The sequence below is a fragment of the Pteronotus mesoamericanus genome, unplaced genomic scaffold (genome assembly GCF_021234165.1).
Source record: "Pteronotus mesoamericanus isolate MK-2021 breed Mesoamerican mustached bat unplaced genomic scaffold, CSHL_Meso_final contig_55, whole genome shotgun sequence".
Taxonomy (NCBI): domain Eukaryota; kingdom Metazoa; phylum Chordata; class Mammalia; order Chiroptera; family Mormoopidae; genus Pteronotus; species Pteronotus mesoamericanus.
This window is the reverse complement of record NW_026555198.1, coordinates 8,852,300-8,868,637: the sequence shown is the minus strand read 5'-3', so window position 1 is coordinate 8,868,637 and position 16,338 is coordinate 8,852,300. Positions and strand designations below refer to the sequence as shown.

Sequence of the window (16,338 nt, the reverse complement as noted above, 5' to 3'; positions counted from 1 at the left end):
AGAACCAAAGGGTCGCTGGTTCGATTCCCAGTCAGGGCACATGCCTGAGTTGGAAGCCAGGTCCCCAGTAGGGGGCACACAAGAGGCAACCACACATTGATGTTTCTCTCCCTCCCTTTCTTCCTCCCCTCCCCTCTGTCTAAAAATAAATGAATAAATAAATAAATAAATAGTTTTTTACAAAAGAAATTATATTTAATCAGGGAGGTTAGAGAAATAACATAAAGAACAATAGGTAGAAAAGCTAAAGGGGAAGATGGGAAAAGATGCATAAACCTGAGATCAGGAAACTTCCTCCAATCCTATATATTAAGGTTTTATAAGGAGGAAAGTCAGGAAAAAAATCAGAATAACCATTTAGAGAAATGCCAAGAGAATTTTAAGTGCTTTCTTTTTTTGACTCTGAAAATTTTCAAAATGACAAAAAATGTCATTTTCAGGGATTGAGGGATTCACCTCAAGCCCCTGTCTTAATTCATCAGTATTTCTCAGATGCTAAGATTGACATGGATGGTGATTTGATCCTAGGTTAGAGCCAGGACCCAAGAGCTATTTTATTCCCAGCTTACAACTTTTTAAAAATGATTTTACCATCATCTCACTTCTTCTGCCCCCAAAACCATGAAAAATAGTAATCTATCCCATCTAGGAGAGAATGAGCATTAAAATACACTTGCAAGAAGTAATACTGGAGGAGTGGCTGTAAGCCCTCTGCTCACACATTCCCTGAGCCTACTGATCAAGATGCTCCCTAGGCACACCTCGCATTTTCCCCTTACCATCATTTGGCTCAGTAAGAGTGTTTTCATCCACTCTTCTTTCTGTATATACCACAGAACTTCCCAAAGTTTTTATGGTATTCATTAAATTGCCCAATACAATGATTTGCTCATTTCTGCATCCTCCATGAGATAGCAAATTCCTTCACATGAATCATGTTTTTGGTATTGTTATTTATTCCAGTACCTGGCCCAATAACTATTTGCTGAGTTAACACAAATTATCTCAATTTTGAAGATGCCAACATTTCTAGAGCATCTCTTTTTACATCTGCTAGAGATTTTATTTTGAGCAATAAATTGAAATACAACTCCAAAATTTACCTTTGGATGCTTTCTAGTCCAGACTTCAATTCACCTAAAATTGACTCATCCTTCCGGAGTTCAGAATTGGCTCTGAATTCATCCCTTTAAAACAAATTCCAATAAATAGTTAGAGCTGTATGTTAACACTGAATGACAATTTGATTAGTAGCAATAAAAGATCTCATGAGCATAGACCAGTGTTTCTCAAATTGGGGTGATAAGAACCCTGGAGGTTTGTGGATATATTTTCATGGGTCCCCAAAAGTCTTATGTAAATTATATAAAGCATTTTATATATATATACATATATATATCTTTCACAAAGATATATTGAAATTGGGAAACATTTCAAATAACTTTCTTAAGTCAGTGGTCCTCAAAACACATGTTCTTTAGGATCTCAAAGAATTTCGTTCCTAAAAAGTGTTTCATTTTGTCAAATTACTTCAGTTTGAGAAACAACAGCACAGACTATATTTCCAAGAAGGTTCAGGACCACTTGTATATCACCCAGTCCGTCAGACAAATAATGTCATTAGGCATCTGGTGGGGATGGGTGGGGTGGAATACAACAAGCTGTGAGGAAATATGGATATGAATTAAAAGGGGCAGTAAGAGAAGCCCAGCTCATTATTATGCTTCTTGCTCCTGGTAAGGATGCACTGATGTACACAAAAATGTTTCAAACTTGATTTTAATATTTTTTAGCTGTACCTTTGTTTTTTATCAGGGAGGCTAAGCTTTTTTGCTTGCCAAGTGATGCTTGCTGTTGAAAAAGGTGAAGGGGAAGAGGGTATATTAACGTCATCATAAAGTGGTCAAGGTCATGGTTTTCTTATAAAACTTATATTTCTCCATTGCCCTCTTGTTAAACAGGTTCCACAAATATCTCAGACTAAAAAGGCATCATCACTACTCTCATCTGTTCTTGGGCAGAGATAAAATAAAAATGTTCAAAGAGCCAATGTATCAGATTTATATCTTCAATCTGTGAACCTTGAAAAGCTCAAGCTTATACTGAGATTTAACAACAAACAATTTGCCAGCCATGGCATATAGCCAAACACAATGACTAGGCCTTATCTCTTTAATCGATTTCCACGCCTCCCAAAAGAGGTAAAAACCAAATGGCATTAAATAAACCAACTGGACTACCCAGATGGCTGCAATATTAATCATATCCTGGACCAAAGAGAAAAAATAAACCCAACTCCTTAACTTTATCCTGTACACTTCAAACCTTGGTGGGCTCCTTTATTAAACTTTAACTTACAATTCATACAAGACAGCACAATTATCATTTCCTAAAATTATTTCAAGTGTGCTTGTATTAGCTCAACAATACAACCATCTAGGGGGTGAGCTAGCACTTACATAACTTAAGTATAACCTAGCATAGGGCCAGGTACACAATAGTAATGCTATAATCCTGTTGGTTAACTCATATGTTGAGATATGTATATATAGCAGATGAGGTGGGAATCAGGAAAGGAGACTTAACAGGAAACCTCTGACAGTTCTTATGGGTAGCATCTAAGAGAAAGAAAACAGAACAGGGAAAAGATTACTTAGTAACTACAAAGTAGTACTTACAGTATTCTAAAGAGCCAGAGACTCTTCTTACAGCTGTCCAAGGAGCTAGTAGTGCAAACTGCACCCTGACCTGGCCTGACCTTTTGACGTCCTGTTCAGAGGGCATCTTTTTTCAGTGATTACAAAGAACTGCTGTTGCAATCACTAGTTACTTGCTTCAGCAGTTCCTTATTAAATACTTCTCTGCCACGACAACCTGTACACTAGAGGCTAGGCTATTCATTTTTACCAGGCGGCTCACTGTTGAAATTTATGTCCACAAAAACGATTGCATCTTGGCTTATTTTTCTTTCGATATAAAACAGGGAAACAGGTCCCATAATTTTTAAGTCTCTTCTCTTCAGTGTGGTGCTTAAGCCTACTTTAAACGAGCACCATTAAACAGGGTGAATTTTATGTAATAGTTAAATAAAAGTGATCTATGGTATTCAAAAGCACTTCACTATATGTTGTCTCATTTCATTCTTTTACAGTAATCATCTTAAAATAAGTAGGGGCTGGTTGGTGTTGTACATGAAGTTTAAGGATTAGAAAATTTAGATAGTTTTTCTAAAAGTGAATGGTCGTAAATCCTAAACAATGCATGTTTTTAAAATGGTGGTAGAGCCCAAAAATACTAGTCTTAAGAGTCACAGCGGTCTATCCATAGACCCACCACCCTTTGTAAAATGAGAGACACTGGTCATCAGGTACATGGTATAAATGGGTTTTTAACTTCAAAAATTTAATGACCAGGCTATTGATACCACTTTGCAATCCAGATGTCTTTCTTAATAAAAAATTAACAGCAACTTTTTGGTTGTATTCTGGCAACTGACTCTGCAGAACAGCAATATACAATAGGAGAGTAAAGATTCCTAGCCACACAACCTGCTTTGGAATGAAGAATGTTCCTCCCTGGGGAGACAACTCTCAACTAATACATATATATTTATACATTTTTATACATAAAATCAAGAATATAAAGGGTGGCCATCCAGCTCCCTGGGCCTGACTTGCCTTGAACATTTTGCCCAGTAAAGCAGTAACAGAGGTGGGCAGGGATAGCTCCTGTCCCAAGAATGGGACAATAATTGGAATTCAGATCATTAACAAATGCAAGAAAAGGTGTGAAGGCCCACCCAGTACCTAGTTCAGGCCTGCTTTTGGTAATAACCAACACTGCGCAAACACATCAAAGTGGTAGGGAGAGCTTGGGCTGATGTGCTGAAAAAAATGGGACAATCACTACTGTGTTAATTAACAACACAGACGGGCCTTGGGGTAGTCAGCAATGCTTAGAAGCAATGTGAAAAGGGAAGTGGAGGGGCCCATGTCAGATAGGCAGGACCAAGGAAAGTGCAACTGAGGCACCAGAGAAATATAAATTGGGTAAACCAATGACATCTGAGATTGTTAACATCGAAGGCCAAGTGAAAGGGCCTTGACCAGTCAACAATCCTCACGAACAACACAAAATGGGCGGGGCGGGGGCGGGGTGGGGCCGGGTGGGGCGGGGCAGAGCAGGGCATGGCCCACAATATTGTCTAATGGAAGGATACAGGGACACCTGAAACTGTGATTATTAATAGTTCATCAGGGTCCAAGGACAGACAAGAGGTGGGGAGAGGGAAGATAAGGGTAACACCAGGACTACTTGGAATTTTATGCTCTGGAGCAATGCAAAAGCAGTGGGAGTATGGGTTGCTGTTTGAAGGACAAGCTCAGAGCATATTGTAATGTTTATACTTTATGATGCCACGGGAAATTGGGGCTGGGAGTGCTTTCCTAAGAAGGCCAGTGAGGAAAAACCCATTGCTATGAGCCTGTTAACATTCCCAGAAGTTTTGTGTGATCAGCAGCCTCTGCAGTAATGCAAAGGGAGTGAAAGGGAATGGTATCCGACTCTAACAGAAGGGGGCATAGGTAATTGCAAATATTCACATTAACAGTCCATAAAAGGGACCTTGGTGAGTCAGTACCCCTGATGTATGGGGTTCAACCTAATAATCAGTTCTTTGGTTACCTGTTCAAGAGCTGAGGTCATGATACCACTCCTCAGCAGTAATTCAAAGGCAGTGGTAGGGACACAGAGCATCCTTTCCTACTGCACAAGTCCACAAACAAATACAATTCATTATGCACATTAATACTCTCAAGAGAAGAACTCGTTCACAGTTAACATGCCCATAATGCAAAGGCAAAATAAGGGGAGGACGCAATCATACAACAAAAGAGATGGACAATTGCAATTATGCACACTTAAGTCCAAAAACAGGGGGCATTAGCTGAATAGCATCTCCTTGCACTAAAGCAAAGAGGGTCCAGTCATTCTGGTATAAGACATGCTTACAAAATTACATTTGTGCACATGAATTTCCCAAACACTGAAATTATGCACATAAATAGTCCCAGGAAAAAAGTAACAGGTAATTAACACACCTTCTTGTAGAATGAAGAGGGTACAGAGGTCTTAAGTGAAAGACAGTTTTGGTCAGTTACCATGATTCACTTTAACTGTACTAGTACAAAGGTCCTTAGTAAAGGGCATCCACTGCTGAATATAAGGAAAATTACTTAGGTCTATATCCACTGCAGAAGAGGAAGGACAAAAGCAATATTGCACATTAACAGTGCAAAAGGGGTCTTGGTGTTCAGATCCTCTTCTGTAAGGCTAACCAATGTAACAGAAGGGATACACCTTCACAGTCCCAAGTACCCTGTATTGTAAAGGAAGCAGGGTAGGAGGAAAAGGAATCTTAAATTAACAGAAGGGACCACAGCTACAATTCAAATTTTAAGTTTCAAATGACTTCCAGGTGATGTAAAGAAAATTCAAGGTAAACTAACAAAAGAGACCACACCTGCATTTAACCATATTCACAGTCCCAAGCACCTTCTAAGGTAATGCGAAAGATATTTAAGGGCTTGGATCTCAGATTGTAGCTGCCTTTAAGCACATTAACAGTCCCAACTACATGCTGCAGTAATACAAAGTGAGTTGGAGGGGACAGGATCCTAGATTAACAGTAAGGACAGTAGCTCCAACTGATCACTTTTAACAGTGCCCAAAACCCTCCTTGGTAATGTAAAGGGAAATGGACAGGATGTGATCTCGGAATTACAGAAGGGACCACAGCTCCAATTAAGCACATTATCAGTCCCAAATGCCCATCCTTGTATTGTAAAGGAGTAGGAAGTAGATGGGAACCTAGACAAAGAGAAGGAACCACTGCTGCAATTAGGGAACTTCACAGAACCAAATATACTCCCAGTAAATGTAAACGGACTTGGAGGGCATGGGATCCTAGGTTAACAGAAAGGACAGTAGCTGCAATGAAGCCCATTAACAGGCCTAGGTACTGTCTGCTGTGTGCAAAGAGAGTGGGAAGAGATGAAAAGACACAAACACAAGGCACCATAGCTGCAATTAAGCACTTTCAGTAGCAATTCTGCTCCCACAGTATGCAAAGTGATGGGAGATAAGATTCCAGAGTAATAAAAGGGAGAGTAGCCATATAAACACATTAACAGTTCCAAGTACCTTCTGTGATAAAGCACACATAGAAAAGCAAATGGGGTCCCAGCCTAAGAAAAGTGCCAACAGTGGCATTTAAGCACATTAACTGTCCTGAGAACCCTCTTTTCAGTTTTCTTTTATTCAGGATATAAATCATTGATACATTTTATTTTGTAGAACTTATTATTGTAGGACCTCTGTTTTAATACAAAGTAAAAATATGTGGTTTCTATAGTAACTAAAGGACATAGTAGGTATTAAGTACATTAACTGCCCCCAAGGACCCTGTTTTAATGCAAAATCAAGATGAGTGGGTTCTGTAGTAATGTAAGGAAAGTAGTGGCTTTTAAGCACATTGACTGCCTCAAGGATCCTGTTTTAATGCAAAGTCAAGATGAGTGGGTTCTATATTAATTTAAGGATAGAAGGGGCATTCAGGCACATTAACTGCCCCAAGGGCCCTCCATTTTAATGCAAAGTCAAGAGGAGTGGGTTCTACAGTAACATAAGGAGAGCAGTGGCATTTAAGCACAGTGACTGCCCCAAGGATCCTGTTTTATTGCAAAGTCAAGATGAGTGGGGCCAACGGTAAACATAAGAGCGGTAAACATAAGAGCCATTGCAAAGTCAAGATGAGTGGGGCCAACGGTAAACATAAGAGCGGTAAACATAAGAGTCGCAGGGGAATTCAGGCACATTAACTGCCCCAAGGGCCGTCCATTTTAATGCAAAGTCAAGAGGAGTCGGGGGTCCACTGGTAACATTAAGAGCAGCAGGAGCACTCAGGGAACATTAACTGCCTCAAGGGCTCTCCATTTTAATGCAAAGGCAGGAGTGGGTTCTATATTAATTTAAGAATAGAAGGGGAATTCAGGCACATTAACTGCCCAAGGGCTCTCCATTTTAATGCAAAGTCAAGAGGAGTGGGTTCTACAGTAACATAAGGAGAACAGTGGCATCTAAGCACAGTGACTGCCCCAAGGATCCTGATTTATTGCAAAGTCAAGATGAGTGGGGCCCACGGTAACATAAGAGCCACAGGGGAATTCAGGCACATTAACTGCCCCAAGGGCCCTCCATTTTAATGCAAAGTCAAGAAGAGTGGGGCCCACGGTAACATAAGAGCTGCAGGGGCATTCGAGCATATTAACTGCCCCAGAACCCTTTTAATGTAAAGTCAAGAGGAGTGGGTTTTGCGGTAACATAAGGAGAGCAGTGGCATTTTAGCACAGTGACTGCCCCAAGGATCCTATTTTATTGCAAAGTCAAGATGGGTGGGGACCCACGGTAACATAAGAACCGCAGGGGAATTCAGGCACATTAACTGCCCCAAGGGCCCTCCATTTTAATGCAAAGTCAAGAAGAGTGGGGCCCACGGTAACATAAGAGCCGCCCCTGAGCCGCAGGGGCATTCGAGCATATTAACTGCCCCAAGAACCCTTTTAATGTAAAGTCAAGAGGAGTGGGTTCTGCAGTAACATAAGGAGAGCAGTGGCATTTTAGCACAGTGACTGCCCCAAGGATCCTGTTTTATTGCAAAGTCAAGATGAGTAGGGCCCACGGTAACATAAGAGCCACAGGGGAATTCAGGCACATTAACTGCCCCAAGGGCCCTCCATTTTAATGCAAAGTAAAGAAGAGTGGGGCCCACGGTAACATAAGAGCCGCAGGGGCATTCGAGCATATTAACTGCCCCAAGAACCCTTTTAATGTAAAGTCAAGAGGAGTGGGTTCTGCCGTAACATAAGGAGAGCAGTGGCATTTTAGCACAGTGACTGCCCCAAGGATCCTATTTTATTGCAAAGTCAAGATGGGTGGGGACCCACGGTAACATAAGAACCGCAGGGGAATTCAGGCACATTAACTGCCCCAAGGGCTCTCCATTTTAATGCAAAGTAAAGAAGAGTGGGTTCTGTAGTAACATAGGAGACCAGTGGCATTTAACACATTGCCTGCCCTAAGGATTCTCCATTTTAATGAAAAGTCAGGGTGGGTGGGTCCCACAGTAACGTAAGAGCCGCAGGGACGTTCAGGCACATTAACTGCCCCAAGGACCCTCTGTTTTAATGCAAAGTCAAGATGAGTGGGTTCTGTAATAACATTAGGACAGTAGTGGCATTTAAGCACATAGACTGCCTCAAGGACCCTGTTTTAATGAAAAATGAGCGTGGGTGGGGCCTACGGTAACATAAGAGCAATACTGGTATTTAGGCACATTAACTGCCCACGGACGCTCAGTTCTAAAGCAAAATCAGGATGGCTCAGGCCGATGGTAACATAAAAGCAGCAGGGGCATTCAGACACATCACCTGTCCCAAGGACCCTCTGTTTCAATGCAAAGTGAAGGTATGTGTGTCTATAGTAATTTAAGAATAGCAAGGGCATTCAGGCATATTAACTGTCCCTAGGACCGTCTTTTCTAATGCAAAGTGAGGAATGTATTTTCTATGGTAACTAAAGGACGGCAGTGGCATTTAAATACATTAACTGCCCCAAGGACTCTTTTTTAATGCATTCATGGTAAGTTTCATAGTAAAATGAGAACAGTAGTGTCATTTAAGCACATTAACTGTCCAGGGACCCTCTGTTTTAATGCAAAGTCAGGGTGGGTGGGTTCATAAAAGTAGCAGTGGTGCCCTGGCACGTGTGGCTCAGTTAGTTGGAGCTTCATCCCATAAACCAAAAGGTTGCCAGTTCCATCTCTAGTCAAGGTATGTACACCTGGGTTGTGTATGTGATCCCATGTCAGGACGTGTGCAGGAGACAGCCAATCAATGTTTTTCTCTCATATCAGATATTTTTCTCTCTATCCCTTTCTATTCCAAAGTAATGAAAAAATGTCTTTGCATGGGGAGAAAAAGAAAAGAAGGAAATGCAGCCAGCATTTAAGCATACTTATTGTTCCAAGGACGTGGTTTTAAGGCAAAGTAAGGATTAGTGGATTCTAAGTAACAAAAGAACAGCAGTGGCATTCGAACACATTAACTGCCCCAAGGACCCTCTGTTTTAAGACAAAATCATCATGGGTGGGTTCTTTACTAAAATTAAGTACAGTAGTGGCATTTGACCCCATTAACTGTTCCAAGAACCCTCTATTTTAAAGCAAACTTAAGACAGGATGTGATCTCAGACTAACAAAGGGACAGTATCTCCATTTGGCACAGTAACAGTTTCAAGTACCCTCTGTGTTAATGTAAGAGTTAGTATGCAGAGTATCCAGATTAACTGGAAATATTGGGGACCAGAATTTTGCACATAACTGATTTGTGATAAGGGCCGTAAGTAACTGTCACTCTTCAGATGTAAAGTTGGTGCTTCATTCTTGATATAATGGTCATACTAATCAATTAGAATTGTGCACATAATCTGCCCTAGTGCATTGTTCTTAGGTACTAAACATCCCCTGCCTGAATTCTAAGGGAGTGTCTGTGGCTAGTTCACAGACAGGGACAAAAGCAATTATGAATATTATTAATTCAAGAGAAGGGTCCGGGTCCACATAGCTACCAAATAGGATACAGTGGACCGTTCAAATAAATAGTACTCTGGACAGCTATGGCTGAAAATTTACTGTCCAAGAGCTAATTTCTTAGCAATATTCGAGATGGTGTGACGGGGTAGCATTCCTTTTTATTGCACTGGAGTATGAATATATGCAATTATGCATATCAACTCTTTAAGAGAAGGCACAATGTTAAAGAGGAAAGGGATATGCTAGATTAATCGGTGGGAGGGACTATGATCAATGAGGATTTTACATATTCTCAAAGCCTATAAGTAATGAAAAGGGCATGGGTGGGCCTTACCTGTTAGGCAGGACCATCAACAATTGTGCCCATACATATTCCAAAGTAAAAGGCCTTGAGCGTTAACATCTCTGCAACAGCCCGAAGTTGCAAAGGATTTATGCAATGAACAAGGACACGGTCAACTGGAATTCTACTCACTACTTATTCACGGAACACGATCTCAGAGAACACAGCCTAGTAGCAACGCAAAAGGTATGGAGAATCGCTGATTACAGGTGAGACCATGTAGAATTACAGTTTTGTTCTTTAATTGTCTCAGAACAGGATTCCTCAGAAGCAGGGCAAAGATATTTGGTAAGGTGCCTTTGGACAAGTTTATAGTTATTAGGAATGAGCATGTTAACTGTTGAACAAAAGACTTGTGTTTTCGGAGTCTACTGCAGTATGCAAAAGTGTTTTGGACTGAAATATAATCCGGTAAGCAGGATTATGGATAATTAGAATTTCACTCACTGCAAAGAATTTAGATGGTCAGCAAATATATGAACACTAGCAAGACAATTGGTACTGTGACTACTGCAGCAATGCTAAGGAATGGTTTCTCCTTTCTTAAAGAGCAAGGGATTGAGAAGATGAATACTAACTAGAATTAAGGACAATTGTCTGATAGGAATCTTTTGATTAATTAACATTTCATAAAGTAATGGTGCGTAGACTCTTTGTTCTAACATGGGACAATGGACAAATTGGATTTAGTACATTAATTGAAAAAAATGACTCAGGTAGTCAGCACTGAAGATCAGCAGTGCTAGAGGCAGGTAGGGCATCAAAGTCTAATGGATGAGCAATGGATGACAAATGACTTATTTTTCATACTGAATCAATAACTGGAGTGGATTTAGGGAGAAATAGGGGGTCGGGGCTGGGGCTGGGGCTGGGGCTGGGGCCGGGGCCGGGGCGGGGCCGGGCTGGGCCCGGCCGGGGCCGGGGCCGGGGCCGGGGCCGGGGCCGGGGCCGGGGCCGGGGTTGGGGTTGGGCCGGGGCCGGGGCTGGGGTTGGGCCCCGGGCCGGGGGCAGGGGCCGGGGCAGGGCCCGGGGCCGGGGCCGGGCCGGGGCCGGGGCCGGGGCCGGGGCTGGGGCTGGGGCTGGGGCTGGGGCCGGGGCCGGGGCCGGGGCCAGGGCTGGGGCCGCAGGCAGGTTTAGAAGGACTAGGGCAAGATGGAGGAATTCTGAGGACAAGGCTGGGGACTGTGCAGGCAGGTCAGTACAGAAAATTGAATATGTGGGCATTTAATGCTCCAACATTAAGTTTGAATAGAGGAAATAAGTCTACAGCAATTCTAATTTCCTGCCTGATAAGTGGTCATTAGTCAATTTGTGCAGCGCTAAAGATGGGAACAAAGCAAGGCCTGGACTGGAATGGACCTTCAGATGTTCTTTTTATATTTGGTCATAAAGTTAAATTTAATTAACTATGTTCAAAAACCCAAAGTAGTTAAAGTCTATTTCAAAGTAAAAAAAATATTGAAAAAATGTTAATGCCAAATTATTTGACTTTGTGTATCTTAAACCAGAAAAAAGTAAAATGTTTAAGCCACTTATAAAAAAGAAATTGAAAATTTTAATGAATTTTAAAGAACAAAAACATTTAATGAAATGTAATTGAAATAAATTCTACAAATAAACAAAGCCATAATAGTCACTGAAGGCTTAAATATAAATCTAGAAAACCATATAATTGAACTATTTATGACTGACATCCAAAAAATAAGTAGAAATCAAAATCCAACCCCAGCATTAGCCACGGGGTAGGTGTTCCTCTTGAAGAAAGCAGGGATTCCTCTTCTGCCACCTGCTGGCCAACGATCATCTGAGATCCATTTTGGTCCTTGCCACGACTGACCGCCATGTTCACACTTGGCAGGCATGGAGCACTACCCCTGGCCACAGTGTAAAGAACAGAGGCCAGGGGAAAGTAGACTAGCCTTAGGCCACAGTACCAATGCAGAGGAACGGGGTGAGGTTCGGGCTGTGCAACTAACTACATATCCAGCATGGCAAGTGGCAGTGCTGGAGGGGAGGGAGCTGGGCAAGAAGGGAGGGAGCTGGTAAGAAGGGAGGGAGCTGGACAGGCCAAATGTCCTTGGAAAGACCTTGGGCTCCACCTACTGGGAGCAGACTTAAGAAAGTGGCACCTCGGTTTCTACTTCCTGATTGGCTGAATAAAGATGGTCCGCAAGGAGCCATGCTAAAGTGGTCTAATTCCATCCTGCATTGATTGGCTATACTCAATTGTACCATGCTATCTGATCGGGTGGGTCATGTGACATTCTAACACTGACCGATCCACTTTCTCTTTTTGCACCAAACGCGGAAATGTTCGCCATCTTTAACAATGCTGCAGTTACACCTGGAGCAAAGCCCGCCAAGAAGGTACCGCGCAAAAAAAAGAAGCCCGCCAGAACATCCACATGACAGACTGCCATTATATCTGCATGACAAGGACTGCCACACTGTCCCTGCGGCAATACCTGTCAGGAAGTGCATGCGACAAAAACCAAGTCCCGCCATGTTTTACACTGCGGCAAGTATGTGCGCCGCCATTTTACAACATGTAATAGAACATTTTCACCACCATGCTGCGCACTAGAACAAAGACACCACCATGATGTGGATTCCCGCCACTTGAACACTGCGGCAGAATTGCACACGCCATTTTGGACACTAACAAAGCAGGCAGCCATGCTGAGCAATACCGCAAAGTCAAGCCGCCATTTTAAACCCTGTCTCTAAGTTTTTTCCCTCTCACTTTCACCTAGCCCCCTGTAATATGACACAGGGCGACCCTATTCTTTCTCAGGATACCACAATTCACACTTAGCTCCAAAGAAGCTCCATTTCAACTCATTCAAAATATTTAGCTCATGCAATACATATAACTGCTTCTGCCTATACCGGTCTCCCTATTGCCTTATTTATACTAGGCACAACCAACTAACCATCAGCCAAGCCACATACCAATCCAAAAGTGGCAGGTCGCCATATTTCCTCCCCAGCCTAACTAGCCTCCTAGCCTAACTGCAAAGTCATCTCCCAGTCAAAGGCGTAGGTCCACTCACACACCACCAAACGATTAGCAGCAAAAATCTGTAGACATTCCAGATAGTATAACAAACCACAGAAAACAACCAGTTTTTGAGCGATTAAAAAAAAAAATCTAAGCAGGTATCCACGGCCCCGATGGGCAAGAAAAAAAATTGAAGCAGGTATCCGAGGCCCCGATGGGCAAGAGGAAAAAAAAAAAAAAAAAAGCAGGTATCCGAGGCCCCGATGAGCCAAAAAAAAAAATTTTTTAATAGCAGGTATCCGAGGCCCCGATGGGCCAGAAGTTTGGGGGAAAAGGGTACACCGCAGGTATCCGAGGCCCCGATGGGCTAAAGAGTAAAAATTAAAAGCTGGTATCCACGGCCCCGATGGGCGAACTTTTAAAAATAGATAAATATAACCAGGCAGCCACCACCCTAATGGGCAGAAGTATACGAAACTGGAAGGAACAGAAAACTAAACCAAAGAAAAACAGAACATACCAAGAAAAAAAAGGTTCAACCGAAAATTATTGCAAAGAAAAATTCCTTCAAAATGGAAAATGGCCTAAAAAGATTCAAAATACCTGAAAAGAATACGAAAGTGTCAAGAAAGTACTAGGAGAAAATTTACAATTTTGAAAGTATTTTATAGGATTTCGGTGTATTTTTTTCGAAGAAATGCTCCATAAAGAATAGTACCAGCTGGAAAATGTTCCAGAAAGAACCTCATGGGTGAAGACATCTGCTAATTAGCAAAAAAGTCTATTCCACCACAAGAGAAGAAGAAAAAATAATGGCGTCCGCTGCAAACTGCAGCGCTTTAAGAAGTGAGGGAGGAGAGCAGCGGGGGCGGAGGGAGTGAAAGAGGCGTGGCCTGGAAGAGTGAAAGCCTTACATTTCTATGATTTATATACCTTAAAATTTTTTCATTACTGACAAAAAGGAAAATTTCATGAAAATGGCAACTTATCCGGAACAATAGACTGGAAACTGTCATCACTACTAGCCCAGGAGCGATGACCTCAATCGGCTGTCATCTATAAAATGGGAACATTGTATGAATAAAATTACATAACTGATGCTAAACGTCTCCATAAACAGCATAACAAAAGACGTTTGAGTTTAGTTTGGTTTTGAAAAAGATTGAATGCGGTAGAGCTTTGTTATGTTAATGAAGTTTTTAAATGCGCTCGTCAGCCAGAATGTTGAACTCACCATCAAAATTTTGAACCAAAGAACCAAAGAAGGGTCTCGAACGTTAGAATCTTCTTCAAGGGACTTTCTCCTTCATTCTCTAATGTGATGAAGCTTTATTCCTCTGTTTACAGATTAGGAAATAGACTCCTATAAATGGTACATTATGTACTTGAAGTTACACCATGATTCTGAGTCAATGTATTTTCTGATCCAGCACTCTGTCTTTTGTCTGGCTCCTGATCATAAGATACTGGAAAAAAGTGCTTATAAGTCAGATGGTGATCAAAAGAGAGAATGGAAAGAGGAATTTCACAGAATGTCAACTTGGTATCTAAATAATCAAGAGTACTATTGGTGACATGTATCACACAACTCCTAGATAGTCAAAGGATACTTTGCCCTTGTACTAACTGAACTGGAAAGTGGTACCATCAAGCAAGCATGTCCTCCGGTCTCCAGATAAATAATAAAGTATACAAACATTCTTAAAGTTCTATTTTCTAAGTGTTCTTGGTTCACAGAGAAGAGTAATCTCATTTGTCATTTCATATGAGACATTTCGTTACAAAAGCAGTACTCTTGAGGAGATGATGTTTAACGCAGAGAGAATTGAATCATATAATTTCATTCTGGAAGATAATTTTCTACAGGAGCCTTCCTGAACACCGAAAAAATAAACTATGGAGCAAAAGCCTACAACAACTCTTGCAATGTGATTCCAACCTAATTTAAACCTTCACAAATTTCATCATATAGATTGGTAAATTGAGATTGAGGAATGTTGATTTCTCTGATTTTGTTTTTAAAAAGGTAGCAGCATGAGGATCCCAGAAAAGAAAAATACTTGGATTCAGATGACTTTGTTTGTACTTTAGTGAAATAACATTGTTGACGAGACTACCTTGTGTTAGATCTCTCTGGTGAGAACTGTGGGATTTCTACGGAATTTAACATCACTGTAATTATGAAAAGTATATTTGAAAAATAACGATACCTGCAGAAGGCAGTAGCTACAACCACTTTGATATCACTCAGTGATCAAGGAAAAAAAAAAAAAAAAACGATTATGTATACATAGTATTCTTTCAGCACCTGAGATCTCAGCCCAAGCTAACCAGGAGGACCTAAAAAGCAAACCGACTACCACCAGCAGCAGTATTATCAGGGCACTGGACCAGTCTTAAACTTCTTTGTATACGCCATGAAATAATAGTATCACTAGGAATCTGACCCCACTATAGAACTGAACCTATTTCAGCTTATTGTGTCTTTAACACAGGCAACCTATTATTAAGGTAACTAGGTCCACCAAACATAGCTCCATTGAATAGAAATTTCTAGAATTGTGGAATTATTCTATACTTTTCAGACCTTAGGTTACGGAAAATTTTCTTAACACTCAAAGAAGCATCAACTACAAAAAAAAAAGATTTTATGAAGTTGAAACATTTTGTTCCTCAAAAACAGCCTAAAAAGGTGAAAAAAACGAGAGCTATAAACTGGTTGTCCCAGGGTTCAGCGGCCAGGCTAGCAAATCACTTTCATGGATTATCACAGTAGTATCTTTCATGAGATCGAGTAAGATTAAGCTGCTGAAATGGTAACACGATGATTTTGGGTGACTCTCACTTCGGACACAGGATATCTTCAAGCTCTAGGTTACCAAGGTATACTGCCGATAACCTAATCTAAAAGAAGTGCAGCAACAGTTTTGTTACCTTTTTCTCCTACTGGAACGTATTAGATTAGCCAGACATGGCGCATTTAATTTTTTTAAATGAAGGAATGTTTTTCCAGACATGAAAAGAAAGAGATGGTGTATGGACATTATGAAGAATTTACAGCTCCTGCGTCTGCCACCAACAAGCCATCCAGATTGAGGAAGACCCGGAAACTTCGGGGCCGCGTGAGCCGCAGCCACAGCCGCATTAGCAAAGCACAGAAAGTACCCGGGAGGCCAAGGTGCTGTTGGTGGTACGCTTCATCATAGGATCAACTTCGACAAATATCATCTGGGTTACTTCGGGAAAGTCGGTATAAAGTATTACCACTTAAAGAGGAGCCAGAGCTTCTGCCTCTGTCAACCTTGATAAACTGTGGACCTCGGTCAGTGAGCAGACACACAGGTA

At 41.4% G+C, this 16,338-nt stretch overlaps 1 long non-coding RNA gene across 4 annotated transcripts in view; it reads right to left on the bottom strand.

Moving 5' to 3' along the window:
- Window positions 1-13,738, bottom strand: part of LOC129075501 (uncharacterized) — a 30,615-nt gene extending 16,877 nt beyond the window's left edge. The window contains exons 1-4 of one of the 4 annotated variants that reach the window (XR_008529646.1): window positions 11,717-13,738; window positions 2,460-2,618; window positions 1,800-1,851; window positions 1,104-1,187 (exon numbers count right to left, since the gene is read on the bottom strand). This is a non-coding gene — a long non-coding RNA (uncharacterized LOC129075501). The remainder of the gene's footprint in view (window positions 1-1,103; window positions 1,188-1,799; window positions 1,852-2,459; window positions 2,619-11,716) is intronic. The other 3 variants (XR_008529649.1, XR_008529647.1, XR_008529648.1) reach the window with 3 other exon arrangements.
- Between the last annotated feature and the right edge of the window lie 2,600 nt (window positions 13,739-16,338).